This window comes from Macaca nemestrina, chromosome 4, assembly GCF_043159975.1.
Source record: "Macaca nemestrina isolate mMacNem1 chromosome 4, mMacNem.hap1, whole genome shotgun sequence".
NCBI classification, from domain to species: Eukaryota; Metazoa; Chordata; class Mammalia; order Primates; family Cercopithecidae; genus Macaca; species Macaca nemestrina.
The window spans coordinates 29,377,604-29,394,029 of NC_092128.1; positions in this window are offsets into that span (position 1 = coordinate 29,377,604).

The window sequence follows — 16,426 nt, forward strand, 5'->3', positions numbered from 1 at the left end:
TCTGTGCAGCATTTGGGACATACTTACACTAAAAAGTTATTCATTGTTTTTCTGAAGTGCCAATCTGAATGGTGTCCTGTGTTGAACTCGACACCCAAGACCCAGGGCCTTTTTTGTAAGCTGCAGAGGGCACTTGGAGGGTGTCTTATTGCTCCTTTGGGCCAGGGACATCCATCTCCATGTGGCTGGGAAGGGGCCTCCAGTCCTGTGCATGCACAGTGGAGGCCAGGCCTTGCCCCAGTGTGGGGAAATGCTGAGCCCCATTTCCCCCATCAGGACTCCGCCCTCGAGTGCCAGCTCAGACCTAGAAGCCACTCTACACGACCTGTGCCGCACTGTCCTACGGTCCTGGAAATGTGTCAAGGAGTTTGGGTGTGCTGAGGGACTAAGCCTGTGGGTTCCTCAAGGGGTGGGACAAGTGCTCAGAGGAGACGCAGCCTCTGCTAAGGGTGTCCAGGGGCCCAGGCCCGTGGGGGAGTGACCAGGGAAATATCACCACCCCACCACCCATAGGCGGCTTGGAACAGCACAGAGTGCCTGGCTGGAAGGGAACTCCGGCCCTGCGTTTTCATAGATGAGCATCCGAAGGCTTCCAGAGGCCACTGAGGGTCTAGAGTCCAGGCCCTGGGGCCCTCGGGGCAGTGCTGTCTGCTTGTGGCGTGGTGGGCTCCCTTACCTCGGTGGCCTCTGGCCATGACATGTGACTGCCCCTCATGGGGGTCTAGCATTTTCTTTCTTTTTTTGAGACGGAGTCTTGCTCTGTCGCCCGGGCTGGAGTGCAGTGGCACGATCTCGGCTCACTGCAATCTCTGCCTCCAGGGTTCGAGCAGTTCTCTGCCTCAGCCTCCCGAGTAGCTGGGATTACAGGCACCCACCACCACGCCTGGCTAATTTTTGTGTTTTTAGTACAGACGGGGTATCACCATCTTGGCCAGGTTGGTGTTGAACTCCTGACCTCATGATCCACCCGCCTCGGCTTCCCAAAGTGCTGGGATTACAGGGTGTGAGCCACCGCACCTGGCCAGATCTAGCATTTTCTACTTAGCAAAGTTCTCTCCCCTCCTGTCCCATTTGAGGTGCATAGCCACTCCAGACAACAGATGAAGCAGCCAGCACTGCCGTGATGTACAGCTGGAAACCGAGGCACACACGTCTAGCCCAAAGTTGTACAGAGAGCTGGTGGAAGAGCTCCAACCAGAAGCAGAACCCATCTCGGCTGGGGGCAGAAGGAGGAACCCAGGGCGACGTGTTGCTCATTCTTCAGCCAGTCGGGGGTGGCCTGGGAGCCCAGAGCTCAGAATTTCCCAGTGCCTGCTGAGCTGAAATGGATTCATTCTCAACCTCTCCCTCACCTCAGTTTCCCCACCTGTGAAGTGGGTGGAACTACGCTGTCATCTCAGGCTTGTAGGGGCCCAGAGAGATGCCCTGTTTGATTACAAAATGGATTAAAAGTATTGGTGTACTTGATACAAGTAATTCTATCCTGCACACAGATAGTTTTGTTGAAAAGCAGGCTCAGGTGGCCTTTCACCGGCTTCCCTGCCCCCTGCTCAAGCCCCTACAGAATGGGCTGTGAGGGAGAGAGGCAGAAAGGCGATAGGCTCCTCCTGGAGCCCCGGAAGTATCGCTGCGGCTATGCGTTCCTACTGAGGGTTTCCAGCTGGGCAAGGGCTTCCAGGCTGGGCCCTGATCATGCCCTGCTCCTGCCCACTCTGGGAGCTGGTCTCTGTGGGAAGGGCCATGGTGGCCCTGGCAAAGGGCTGCAGGTCAGAGGATAGGGTGCCTGCAGGACACAGGGAAACACTTGGGTACCAACCACCTGGCCAGTGTTCCCAAATTCCACTTACACTGGGCACCGTTGCCAGAGCCTGTGTCTCTCCATGCGAGAGAATCCTGAGTGAAACGTGCTCAGATCCGGCATCTGGCCAAGACCTGGTCCCCTCATGTCCCCTGGACTAACAGGTGGAGGAAAAGTGTGAGTCACCCCAGGGGAAGCAGCCACGCTGCTACAAAGGCCACCTGAAGACTATTCCTTGCCACGTGTATTGCAGGGGGCTGCTGGGTCAGCACATACGTAGGTGAGCATTTAATCACCACCATTTGCTTGAGGTTCCGTGTAACTCTGTCCCTTCCTTCAAGAGGGTTTTGCTATTCTTTTTCCATGAACAGTTTTTTTTTTCTTTTTTTTGAGACCCAGTTTCTTTATCATTTTTTTTTTTGAGATGGAATCTTGCTCTGTCACGCAGGCTGGAGTGTGCAACGGCACGATCTTGGCCCACTGCAACCTCTGCCTCCTAGGTTCAAGCAATTCTCCTGCCTCAGCTTCCCAAGTAGCTGGGATTACAGGTGCCTGCCACCATGCCTGGCTAACTTTTTTTGTATTTGTTTTTCGTTTGTTTGTTTTTGAGACGGAGTCTCGCTCTGTTGCCCAGGCTGGAATACAGTGGTGTGATGTCTGCTTACTGCAAGCTCCATCTCCTGGGTTCAAGTGATTCGTATTTTTTTTGTGTTTTTAGTAGAGGCTGGGTTTCACCATGTTGGCCAGGCTGGTCTCAAACTCCTGACCACAGGTGATCTACCCGCCTGGCCTCCCAAAGTGCTGGGATTACAGGCATGAGCTGCTGCGCCTGGCCCGTGAACAGCAATTCTGTCGGTGGTCTTTCATTGTCTGCTCCTCAGAGCCCCTCTGGAAGCAGGCCTGAGATAAACAAGCACATAAACGAAATGTGTCCTGGTGGTTTTCAGGAAGTTGGACATTCATGGAGCAGCATTATCATCTCCACAATGACCCCCTCTCCTCCTCCCTGGGGGTGGCTGGGAACCATCGTGCTGGTATCTGGGCCTCTGGTGACCTTGGCCAGTAGCAACCACAGGCTGCAAATGGCTGCTGAGTGTGGCCTGAGACAGGCACAGGCTGGGATGGCAGGGGCTGGACTGTTGATATCAAAATGGTTGGAAAGTCCCCTGGACTAGAGACTGCTACTTTGGAGCAGAGCGGCTTTCTCTGTTGTTCGACTGATGCTGGATTGGAACATAGCTCTAGAGTGAAGTTTGAAATTCATAGTTTGTGACCAGAATCTGTGACTGACATAGTCACCCCAACAAGGCCAAGGTGTCTCTAGATCCCAGGATCTCAGGCTGGTTCCCTGTCCACTGGAAGCCACTGGGCTTATCCAGGGACACCCAGACTTTCTCTCCTCACATACAATGTACAGAGGGTCAGTGTGGCATTCAAATCCTGGCTCCACCCCATCCTAGCTGAGTAACCAAATTATTGAACCGCCTCAAGCTTCCATTTTCTTTCTTTGTTTTCTTTTTTTTTTCTTGAGATGGAGTCTTGCTTTCTCACCCAGGCTGGAGTGCAGTGATATGATCTCAGCTCACTGCAACCTCCGCCTCCTGGGTTCAAGCGATTCTCCTGCCTCAGCCCCCCAAGTAGCTGGGATTACAGGTGTGCGCCTCCACATCTGGCTAATTTTTTTGTATTTTAGTAGAGACAGGGTTTTGCCATGTTGGTCAGGCTGGTCTTGAACTCCTGAGCTCAGGTAATTTGCCTGCCTCAGCTTCCCAAAGTGCTGGGATTACAGGCGTGAGCCACCACACCCAGCCTTAGCTTCCATTTTCTCATGCATAAAATGGCATAATAATGCTAACCTCATACGGCAGAGGTGAGGAGTGGAAAGACCTACCCAATAAGACCACTTACATCCTCTTGGGTTTTAAAATTAATCACAGTTCAGGATAAGGAAGCTGTGTTCATTGACAAATCCCATCATTCATTCATTCAACAAACATTTAATGAACGCCTACTATGTGTCAGACAGGTACTGTCAACTCATGGGCTTTGTAAACAGCAAAGTGGCACCGTGGAGGCCGGGAGCGAGAACGCTTGGGTCTGAGCCTTCATCTGCCAAGTGCCCTCTGAGTGAACTTGGAAAATGCATACTCCCAGGAAGCCTTAGATCTTCCCGCCCTTCAGAGATCGAGGGGAAAAATGAAAAAGTGTTTGGGGCTGGGCACAGTGGCTCATGCCTGTAATCCTAGCACTTTAGGAGGCTGAGGTGGGCAGAGCACTTGAGCTCAGGAGTTCAAGACCAGCCTGGCCAACATGGTGAAACTCTGTCTCTACCAAAATTCAAAAATTAGCCCAGGCAGTGGCAGGTGCCTGTAATCCCAGCTACTCAGGAGGCTGAGGTAGGAGAATCGCTTGAACTCAGGAGGCGGAGGTTGCGATGAGCTGAGATCACCCCCCTGCACTCCAGCCTGGGCAACAAACATCTCAAAAAAAAAAAAAAAAAAAAAGTGTTCAGGGAAGAATTTTGTGAACTGTGACCCATCTGGCCTCAGTCGAGGTTGCTTGCTTCCTTGGCCCTCTCTTGGTCCACCTCTGCCCAGTTTCCATAGTGGCTCCAACATGCCTGGAGCCCTTCATTGTGGCACCTCACTCTGCAACATTCCCCTAACACTCCAGAGCCAGGCCTTTCTTGTCTCCCTCACACTCAGTCACACAGGCACGTAAGCCCATGGAAAGATGCTCACATCACTTGTCATCAAGAACATACAAATTAAAACCATGATGAGATTACTACACACGCACGGGAATGCCCAAACTAAGACATGCTCTCATGTATGTGATACCAGTGAATTCACATGGTGCACACCCCAGTACCAATCCAGGATGTACACCATAGCAGTGAATTTGCATGGTGCATACCCCAGTTCCAATCTTAGAGAAAAATCAACCCAACGGTTGTCTCTATAGGATAGGCAATGGGGGGAAGCTATTTTGAAGCAGGAAGTTACACTTACTCCAAGATAGGCCAGGGCCAGCTGGTGTCAGGGATGGCAAGAGTGGGCAGAGGCTACTGCCCACCTCAGAGACCACCCTTTCCACTTCCAACCCTCCCTTGAAGAAGTTGGCACCCTATCGATGCTGACTGACTAAAGCCTTGTCATTTCCCCGAAAGGCTGGTGGAACAGAGATAACTAGGGTCATTGACGCTTAGAGGAAAGATGATGGGCGAGGGGGCTCTGAGTGCAGGAGGGACCAAGAGCACGCTGCCATTCACCATGTGTGCTTGGAGCGGGAGCATATGGCTAACAATGACCAGCTGTTCCCTGTCAATTCCAGATGGAATCAGAGAAAAACGGGCTTCCCCAGTAGCAAGAAACATTTAGGTGGGCCATAATGATGAACTTCCTGAGACGGTGTTTGAGAACAGTGGATGTGTGTGTGCATGTCCATGCAGGTGCATGTGTGTGTTGGGGGGGTGGTGTGTGCTGTCACTGGAGCAAGGGAAGATGGCACTCAGTGTAATTCTCCAGAGCACTTTAGGAATTGGAAAGACAAACCTCGAAGTGACATGAGCCTGGGTCCCTCTGGGCTGGGGACAGAGAGATGGACTGGGGCCCTTTCTTTAGGTACCTCCGAGGGCAATTAGCTAGCTGGTCCATCAGTAAGACCCCCAAACCAGAAATCTGTGGAGCCAGATGGGTACTTACTTTCGTGGCCTGACCCCTCCCAGACGGCCTGTTCATTCTCCTCCCCATTAGGGCAGAAGAGTCCATCCATCACCATTGCAGCTGTGATGTCACCACTGCAGGCCTCCACTGCACAGGAAGACGGTTCCAACTCCTCTGAGGCGCTAAATCATTCATGGGCCAGAGAGCCTGGGTGGCAGGAGATTTACTGCCGAAGAAACACTTTAGGGACTTGTGGAAATCAATTCCTTAAAGAGACCCCATCAACTGGCAAGTGGCCTAGGGCTGAGGCTTGGGTTTGTGTTGGGGACCCAATGAAGTAGGGTTGGAGGGGGGCAACTCCCTAACTCCAAAACCAAGGATGGAAGGGAGCCCAAGGCTAGGCCCAAGGTTAGGATAGATTCCTGACACCCTAGCTTGGGGAGGTGGGAGGGAGAGGAAGAGCAGGGTTCCCAGAATCCAGCCCTGGCCCAGCTGCTCCTCTCATCACCTGATGGCTGCACTTATAACTATGGGGGCTCTGCTGGTGAATAAGACCGAATGAGGAGGATTGTCAGCATGTGTTTGCTGAGTCTGTAGGCTCCTCAATCTCGGACCACCCCACTCAGTCTCTGCTGGCAGGGGAGCAGGCCAGCTTTGGTTTCTCTGCAGCGGAGGCTGGGAGCATTATCCAGAATGCTTCCTTTTCATCTCAAGGAGAATGTGAGCTCCTCAAAGGCCCACATGGTGTCTGCTTTAAGATCCAGACCAGCTGGGTGCAGTGACTCAGGCCTGTAATCCCAGCACTTTGGGAGGCTGAGGCGGGCAGCTCACTTGAGGCCAGGAGCTCAAGACTAGCCTGGCCAACGTGGCAAAACCCTGTCTCTACTAAAAATATAAAAACTAGCTGGGGTGTGATGGCATGTGCCTGTAATCCCAGCTACTTTGGAGGCTGAGGCACGAGAATCACTTGAACGGAGGTTGCGGTGAGCCAAGATCATGCCATTGTACTCCAGCTTGGGTGACACAGAGAAGACTGTCTAAAAAAAAAAAAAAAAAAAAAAAAGGCTGGATGTGGTGGCTCACGCCTGTAATTCCAGCACTTTGGGAGGCCAAGGTGGGCGGATCATGAGGTCAGGAGATCGAGACCATCCTGGCTAACACGGTGAAACCCTGTCTCTACTAAAAATACAAAAAAATTAGCCGGGCGTTGTAGCAGGCACCTGTAGTCCCAGCTAGTCAGTAGGCTGAGGCAGGAGAATGGCGTGAACCCAGGAGGCGGAGTTTGCAGTGAGCTGAGATCCGGCCACTGCACTCCAGCCTGGGCGACAGAGCGAGACTCCGTCTCAAAAAAAAAAAAATCCAGACCAGTGGGACTTGATGATTCAGTTCTTGGCGTAGCATATGCTAGTTTAACCAGTTAGAAGAGCATGTGACATCCAGAAGCAGCCTGGGACGTTTGTTGTCCAGTGCATATCTAGCAGTGGGCTCCGTTGTTCCAAGAGCTTGTCTGCCTCTGTTTCTGCCTCAACGTGTCTTAGAAAAGAAAAATAAAGGGATGAAGGAAGGCAGGAAAGGCTTTTCCTTCCAGCCGTCACTTTACAAATGAGGAAACTGAAGCCTAGAGGTTGAATTGGCTTACCCAAAGACCAATATCCGTGAGACAGGAAAAAGGGAAGAGGAGAATACCCCTGAAATCATACTGAGGAGTTTCTGCCTCCCTTGAAATGACCTCCCAAGAGGAAGCTCAGGCATGGCCATTGCTAACTAAAAGGAGTAGCACAGAGCAGGTGGCTGTGATGGACAGAAAGAGCTCCAGGCCAGCATGTGCTGCCTGGCCTGCCTGAGCCTTAGTTTCTCCTCTCACTGTCCTGCAGGGAGAATCCCGCTGGCCCCTGGTTGTGACTGCACGCTGTACAGCCCTTGCTCATTAACTCAAACACATATTCATGGAGTACCTTCCGAGAAAGTCAGGCAGGGGATACCGCAGTGTACAAGGCATATGTGGCCCTTGCCCTAGTGGGGCTTGCATTTTCCATTAAGAGGGACTCATGCTAAAGGCTAGGCAGGAATTCCCCCAAGCTAGCCCATCTGGAGGCTGAGGCCCAGCATCTGCAGGGAGCTCACAGCAGCTCCAAGTCCTTGACGCAGGCCACAGGCTGCTTCCCTTAGGGCAGGGCCTGCTATTGCTGTGGGAGCTCCATCCCCGCTGCCTTGGCCAGACTCTCCCCTCCACTGGGGGCCCAGCATGTTCCCACAGCAGGTACTGCGGAGAGACTGCTGGATTTTTGTTATTGGGGGAGGTTCCTAAAGAGCAGATCAAAGGTCTGGGCACGGTGGCTCACGCCTATAATCCCAGCACTTTGAGAGGCCGAGGCGGGTGGACCACTTGAGGTCAGAAGTTCAATACCAGCCTAACCAACATGGAGAAACCCAGTTTCTACTAAAAATACAAAATTAACTGGGCATGGTGACTCATGCCTGTAATCCCAGCTACTCAGGAGGCTGAGGCAGGAGAATCTCTTGAACCCAGGAGGCGGAGGTTGTGATGAGCTGAGATTGTGCCACTGCATTCCAGCTTGAGCAACAAGAGCAAAAACTCTGTCTCAAAAAACAAACAAATAAACAGCAAAGGAAAAAAAAAAAAAAAAAGAGCAGATCAAAGAAAGACCAAAGCGCTTCTGGGATTCTTGATTCTTGATCATTCTTGATCAGCCCCCCCAACCCACACACCCCCTCCCCTCCCAACAACCCAAACCACCTGTGGTCTTTCTCCTCCTTCCCCTTTTCCCACACCCGTGCATTCCCTACCCTCTGCCCTGCCTTTTCTCCAAGCAGGGGTGCTGTCAGCCTGCAGCCAGGGACCCCATGATAACCCTCTTTCGAGATATCCCACCAGGAGCTTCGTACCTACCCCTCAGGAGTGTCCCCAGGAAATCTCTGCAGCTTCCGAGGCCTCTGCTGCCCCACTGGTCCAGAGACTGGAGCCTGCCCAGGGGACCAGGGTGGCCCCACTCCCCAGGGCTTCTCTCTGTATTTCTTTATCTTCCGGCTGCGGGAGTTCTCTCCAGACCCACCCAACCTGGCCCAGTGAAAAAAGCCCCAGGAAAGCATCCAGAGAACTGGGCTCCGTGGGGGCTCTGTCTGGAATTAGGAGCCTAGCTGGGCTTCAGATCCCTCCTCTGAAAAACGAGGGTTGGACCACGCGACTCCCGACCAGGGCCCAGACACGAACGCGGATGCCCTGCCCCTCCTCCCGCGCGGAGCCCTAGGAGGGTCGGAGGCGGTGCGGGGTAACCCGGAGGGACGCCAAGGCAGACAGCAAGAGCGGATATTCGCGAAGACGCCGCGGCAGAAAGCAACCCCAGGAGGGCCGGCGGCGTGCAGAGAACAGAGGAGGCGTCCTGGGGAAGAGCGCACTGCAGGCTGGGGGCAAAGAGGCGGTGCGCGTCGGGGGAGCTGCCAGCTGAGAGCCGAGGGTGGAGGGAGAAAGGGACTCTCCTAGGCTCTGGACAGAGCGCATCGCCCCCTCCACAGCGGACTCCCAGCAAGGAAAAGACTGTCCTATCCCCGCGCTGGAGCCGGGCATCCTCATCCAAGAAAGGATGAGGATCCAACTATCTCCCGAATTTGGGTGGTGACTGCAGGGCTAAAAAAAAATTGACCCCTGAAGTAGCGCTTTGCTGCTTACAAAGCGCTTACAAAAACATTTCCTTATTTGAATATTTCCAATTCCAACAGTCCTCCGACCTTGGCAAGCTACCAATTTACAGACGAAGAAACTGAGGCTCAGAAAGGTCAGGCAGCCAATCAATAAATAAATGTTAAGTGGTTAATAATGCAGAATATTCTAACTTGCGACAGAAAAATCCCAACTCTCCGAAGAATCCCCAAACGGAAATAAGAACGTTTTGCTTGGTTTGGGGTCTGAATTATTCAGCTGAATTCTGCTTGGGGCACAGGAAGTGAAACATGGCCCGTGGCCAAAACCATATCTGGGTCACTGACCTTTGGATAATCTGCTGAAGGCTGCGGGGCCCCTCCCCCAACGACCGCAGACACAATCTGCGAGCGAACCTCGCTGGAGTCTTCTGAGCCCTGAAACCTGGTCCTTAGGGCTGGGACCCGGGGCTCCACGCATGTGGTGCGTCGAAGGCCGGCTCTTGGGTCTGGGTGCAGAGGGTTGGGGGAGCGTTAAGGGGGTGCAGCGCGGCTCCCTGCTGGGTGGTGGTGGGGAAGCTGGGTTTGTAACCCTGGAGGGACCCAGCCGGTGCAGAGTTCCGCAGGGACTGGAGGGGCTCCTCGCCAGGGCCCGCGCACAGTTCCTCTCTGGTATCCTCCCAGCCTTCTCCAGAAAGAGGCGCGGATGTTCTCAGTTTGTTTTACAGATGAGGAAACCGAGGCTGAACTCTGTCCTCCAACCTGGCAGGCCACCTTCTCCGCTGACTTGGGTAGGTGACACCTCTGGAGTGGAGGCTCATGTTTCACCTGCGCGGGGTTCAAACTCGACCTGGGTGTAAAAAGCAAGGGCCGCGCCCACGCGCTTCCCTCTCCCCTCTTCTTCGCTCTGAGCGAGGATTCTGGACTCATCGAGGATTCATGGGCACCAAGAGCCCTGGCAAGTCCCGCTGCCCCAATGCCTCCATTCTGCAGCTCGCCCTCTGATTCAACTCCGCCAGGCGTCGAATGCTTTTTATTTTATTTTATTATTTTATTTATTGAGACGGAGTTTCGTTCTTGTTGCCCAGGCTGGAGTGCAACGGCGTGATCTCGGCTCACCGCAACCTCCACCTTCCGGGTTCAAGCGATTCTCCTGCCTCAGCCTTCCGAGTAGCTGGAATTACAGGCGAGTGCCACCACACCCGGCTAATTTTGTATTTTTAGTAGAGATGGGCTTTCTCCATGTTGGTCAGGATGGTTGGTCTTGAACTCCCGACCTCAGGTGATCCACCCACCTCGGCCTCCCAAAGTGCTGGGATTACAGGCGTGAGCCACTGCGCCCGGCCCAGGTTGCTTTTTAAAAAATCAATTCCTTGGCCGGGCGCGGTGGCTCACGCCTGTAATCCCAACACTTTGGGAGGCCGAGGCGGGAGGATCACGAGGTCAGGAGATGGAGACCATCCTGACTAACACGATGAAACCCCGTCTCTACTAAAAAAAAAAAAAAAAAAAAGGAAAAAAATTAGCCGGGCGTGGTGGCACGCGCCTGTAGTCCAGCTACTCGGGAGATGAGGTGAGGCAGGAGAATCGCTTGAGCCCGGGAGGCGGAGGTTGCAGTGAGCCTAAATCGCGCCACTGCATTCCAGTCTGGGCGACAGAGCGAGACTCCGTCTCGAAACAAAGAAACAAACAAATAAACAACAACAAAAAAATTCCTGCAGTTTCTTTTTTTTCTATTGAAAATTCAATGCAAGAACATAGTAAGCAACACATATCGGCTTCGAACAGTCCCGAAAGACATACAATGAAAAGAAAAATCTCCAACCCTCTTCGCGGAGACCTTTCGTGCAGAAAAAAAAAACTGATGTTTAAACCCCTGCTCCATTTATATTTTTTACACAAACAGGAATCCTCGTGCCCTTTACGTTTTTCACTGGACGCCTAGGCGACTTTCCAAGATATATAACGACCCCATGTTTTCCTCATTCTTTTAAAGAGCTGGATCGATTCCTAAGACAGGATCTCCTTTCATTTGACAGTCCGTGTTTCTCCTTCTTTCGAATCTCCCACTGCATCCTCCGCCCCTGCAGCCGGGGCGGAACCACTCCAGCCTCCCGTCCAAAAGGAACCCTACAGGGCCCTGCCTCGATCGGAGGAAAAACGCACAGAAGCACACGCATACTGTTGTTCGAAAAATGTCGGGAAGTTCGTTGGTTTTCCAGTGACTTTGCTGACCCACGAGAATCTAGATGCTAGAGCAAAGGAGCGAGGGCTAAGGGCTGGGCCAAGATCGAAAGACTCCCGCTTTGGCTTCCCCGGCACGTGGCCCTGGCAGAGGAAGCACCAGGAACACAGTGGCTGGGGCGGGCAGCCAGTGGCAGTCGCGCGGGCAAGGGTGCAGGTCGTGCTGGGGCCATCTCGCTGGGCCTGCAGTTTGCAGAGATCCCCGGGTCGCCAATTACCCGCATGCTCACACGTGCATTTTCTTGATCCCCAGAGTTGAGAGTCATTCTGTCCATTTTGCAAATGGGAAACTGAGGCTTAGCGAGGTGAAGTGAATCCCTCGAGATCGAGATCACACATAGAGGAACTGGAGCAGGGGAAGACTGGAACTCTGGGTTCCTCTCACTGGGGTTATACTAGTTACGCCATGGGGCCAGGGTTAGTAGGAGAACCTCACCATTCCGACAGGGGCCAATGGCAGAACTACCGCCGCATCAGTGGGCCTGCGTGAGGGGCTTGTATCCCGGGCACCCTTCCCCCAAGCCCTGTCGCCGGACGAACGGAAAGGGAGGGGAAGACCGATGGTTACTTCTTCGCCCAAGGTCTTCAGCACGAGTGGGATTGTCATGGAGCTGGTGAAGGGAGTCGTGTGGGGTAGGGACTAGGAGGGAGCAAGCCAGAGGGACAAGCCGCGACACCAGAAAAAACGACGGAGCGCAAGGCTCCGAGTCTCCTAGGTGGGGGTAGCAAGGAAGACGGTGGGTCTTTCCTAAACCGGGCCAAGCGTCGAGGAACCCAAAACCCCTCGTCCCAGGGCGCACGACTCCGGGCAGCACGGGACGCCGGCGGCGAGAGGGGAAGGGATCTATCCAACGGGAGGGAATGCGGCAGCTGCCAGAAGGGCGTCGGATCTGCAGAAGAAGGGTAGGATACACGCGGGCTTAGGGTGCGCCGGACAGGCCAGCAAAGTGAGGACCCGAGGTCGGCCCGAGCCACCTCGTCCCCCGCCTGAGCCCTGAGCCGTAAGGGATCCAGGGTATCAGGTCCCCGGGGGCCGCCCCCTCACCGTCAGAGTCCAGCTTCAGTTACCTGCCGGGCCTGCTCCTTAAAATATGTATGAGGCCCTTACGGGTGAAGTTTCGCGGCCCCTCCCGGAGTGGGGCTGGGGGACTCGGGGTGCGAGCGGAGCTGCGGGGGGAGGAAGCGACGCTAGCTCCCCGGCCGGGGCCTTCTCGACTTTCAGCAGCGCATTTAAGAAAAGGTGGAAATCGGATCTGTCTCGGCTGCGCCCCAGCCCCGCCCGCTCCGACGGCCGGACCGCGCGGCCCAGCGGCTAGCTTTCTGCTGCGCGGTGTCTGGTTCTCGACAGCAGGTGAATGGGCCGGGCCGGGGCGCGCGGAGCGCGGGGGGCGGGGCGCGCGCTATAAAGGGGAGTAGCAGGCCGCGGGGGCCACTCGCAGTCCGCAAGGCCTGCGCTTCCTGCTTTGCGGCCCTGGGCACACCCAGCCCAGGCTGCCCAGCATCCCATGGGTCTGAGGACCAGGTAGGGCGCGGGTGCAGAGAAGGCCAGGGAGGCTCAGGGCGACCTAGATGGGCAGGGGAATGCTAGTAGGACGGGGAGGGGTTAATGTGGAGCTATCACACCCTTTTGGCCCGTTGGGCGCTGTGACATGCTCATTATCTCCGCTGTCCGGGTTCTCGCTCACCGTGCCCATCCCTGGCTGCATGGGGGAGAGGGGCCCCGAGGCCCTGAGACTCGTTCAATTATCCACCTGGGGTGGGAATCTTGCTTCCGGATCCATCTGGCTGCGACATCTACGGCTTCAGCAGGCCCTGCCCGGGGAGTCGGGCATATTGAAGGGTTCGTATCCTTGCCGTCGCCCCTCCCGACTCTGCAGGAGCGGGGGGTGGGGGAACTATAGATTCCCCGGGCCCCGCTTCCACTGCCTCACCCCCTTCTTTTGCTCGAGCCCAAGACAAGGTGTTAACGGTCTTCGAGTGCAAGGGTTAGATTTGGTGGGAGCATCGGCTAAGCACCACCCCCATTTTATAGGGGCTTCCAGGGTGTCAGATCTGCGGGGGTCGATTGGGAAGAACTAGGAGCTAAAAAGGAGAAGGGCGGATTAACGTTTTATTTTAATCTGGTTTTGAGCTGCCGTTGCCGTCTGGGGCGGCCGGGCGGGGCGGAGCTGGGACTGGCAAGGGCAGCCAAAGCAGCAGGGAGGGAGGGGGCGCTCCGGTGCTCAGGATGCTGGGGAAGAAGGAAGAGGCCACCCGAACGCTGACAGCTTGGAGGACCCTAGCCCCTGCCCCCCGGCCCCCTCTGAATGCTCCGGGTGGTGTCCGATCAAAGGACGGTTGAGAAGGATCTAACCCGCGTCCGCGCCACAGCCCCAGCCGGTCCCGCCCCCTCCCTAGGGAGCCACTGTCGCAGTGGGGGGAGGGGGAGATGAGAACGGGTCTGGGGGCGGCTCCCCTGCCCCCCTCTCGGGACAGACAGCCTTTGTTCCCAGCGGCAGCGGCCCCGGTGGCCAGACACCTGTGAGGCCGCAGAACTGGCCGAGGGTGGGCGTGTGAGGACTTGGAGGCCCCTTGTCCCCATTCCAGCCCTGCGCCCCTGGGTCTGGGTGCGCTCCCTGAGACAGGTCAGCCTTGAGCACCTTTCTGCGGGGAGACTGCGGAGATCCGTCCAGTGGCCCCACGGTGCGTCCCAGCTCCCAACGCACCTCCCCTCCCCCCTCCCAGGGTCGGATTTCCAAGCACGCCACGCCACACACACCTCGGCTAGCTCCGGGCTCAGAGGGCGCTGGGGTGGCAGAGCGTCCGGGCGCCCCTCGGCTAGCGGCACCCTAGCCCGAGGGCAGGAGGTGGGTATAGAAGGCGGGTGGCGGGACCCCTTGGGGCCAGACCGGGCCGGGTTGGGCAAGCAGGCGGGGCTCCAGGCCTCTCCGCAGTCCCGGACGGGCGTGCCCTGCGCCGCGCACCAACCGGAGCCACATTCAAGGTGAATCATCCCTGGCCCGCCCCTTTCCCCTCCCCGCCTCGCGGCACCTGAGCCAATGGCGCGGCGCGAGGGGCGGGCGGGGCCCGGTGGGGGCGGTAAAACCCTCCTGGAGTCATTCTCTCCGCACTCCGTCGAGCCCCCGCGCCGCTGTGCTGGAGCCGCAGGGCCTCCCTCCAGCCGGGCGGTCCCAGGCGGCCCGCGCCCCCTGTTCTTCCGGCCCTGGGGCCCCGGTACCCCTCTGGCCCTCCCCCTCCTGCCGCGCGGAGTCGGATCCTCTTCAGGTGGACCGGCCGGGGCCTTCCCCTGCAGACCTGTCACCCGACACCCAGGAAGCGCGCGGCCGGGTCCCGGCTCCCCTTTGTTCCCCCGCTGGGCTCCGCGCTCGGGCGCCGCCCCCTCTTGCGGGGCAGCGGAGGTTTTGGCCCGGGCCGGGCGCGCTTCAGGTTCTGTCCATGCGGCCCTTTCCGAACCTGGGCCCTTTTTGCCTGACTTCTCCGGTGTGGACTCCCCGCGGAGCTGGGAGGCGGCAGTGCGCCCAGCCTGGAGCCGGCGCAGGTGAGTGTCTGGGGCAGTGGGGGGGGGGGGGGGGGCCGGGCGGAGCCAGAGCGGGGCTCAGGAGAGGAGGCGGAGGCGGGCGCCCGGGGCCGGCCGCACTAGAACCCGGGTGCTGGGCGAGCGTCCCGGGGCGGCTGGCCTTCGGGGATGACGCGGCAGTGCCGACTGGCTCTTCCGCGCCTTCAGGTGGAGGCGCCCACGGGGCGTCTGGGTCCTGGGTCCCTCAGTGGCGTCTGCCCAGCGCCCAGCGCTGTTCCCGGGCGGGGGCGGGGGCGGCCACCATCCGAGTGCGGCCGGTGTTTGCGAGGTTCCTACCCGAGCGGACCCGAGCGCCTCCCCGAGAGGAGTTTGGCCGGGGTCGGGCCGGCGTTTCGCCTCCCTGGTGGACCCAGGCGGAAGCGCCAGGCTGGGAAGGGGCTGCGGGGAGCGTCGGGGCCCAGGAACTGGCTCCTCCAGCGCCGTGTCAGGGCTGCGCGGCAGGTTCGAGGCTGCTTCCGTGGCCCAGAGCCGCCCCGCCCAGTCTCTGGGGGAAAGCTGCTTTCAGACCTCCCGCGCGCCTCCACTTCACGGCCACTCATCCCGGGAACCCGGGCGCACGCGAATGAGACACCGTCCCCGCCCGTGCCTGCCCCATTCCCGTTAATAGCGCTAGCGGCACCTGGGCTCCCAGCCCTTCCCCAAGATAGGCGGCTGGACGGCGTGCCTCAGGCGCCTCACCGGTCAGCGCATCCTAGGACTGTGGGCAGTGAGGGTGTCACCCGGGGTCAGGGGTCGCCCGATTCCGCGGAGCCCTGCAGGCTGAGCCTTTCTTTTGCTCTTCCAGCCCCGGCTCCCCGACACCGTGTATACCCGCCGGGGGCAGGGGCACTGAGGCCGGCTCAGAGCGATTAGGGCCGAGGGCGGGCGGTGCCCTAATCGACCTCCCCACCCCCACAGGCGAGGTGCGGCGGCACCTCCCAGGTTTGCACCCGTCTTCGCAAAGCTTCTGAGGGCGAAAATCCTGCGAGCCAGGTGGCGGATTCTCGGGCCGGGTCACTCAGCTCTACCGGTGCGCATCACCCTCCGCCTGTCACCCAGTGAGCCCGACCGATGGGCACCGAGTCGGCGGATCTCTGATCCGAGGCCGAGCCTTCGGAGAAATCTGTCCTGGTGGCCTCGTAGTGGCCTGAGCCAACGCAAAGGAACCTGCCCCAAGCCCAGCTCTCAGCCTCGACCCCCACATTCCCTGCGCTGCTCTCGGTTCGGACCTGGGCTGGGACCGGCGCGGCAACCTCCACCGCTGCTCGTTTCTTTACCGCTCACGGTCGCCCCTTCATGCTCCTGCGGGGAGTTAGCGGGACCTCTGGAGTTGGCCTTACGCAAAGAAGAGAAAATTCCAGGATGACGGCCTCACTTGTGAGGATTTCGTTTATTCGTTTTCTCCTACCGAGGCCCAGTGGCTCTTGGAGTGAGCTCCGCACCCCAGACACCTGAGTGTTTAATGGGTCTGTAGAGGCCTGGGCTTCGGGGAAAGCAGCTCTGGGC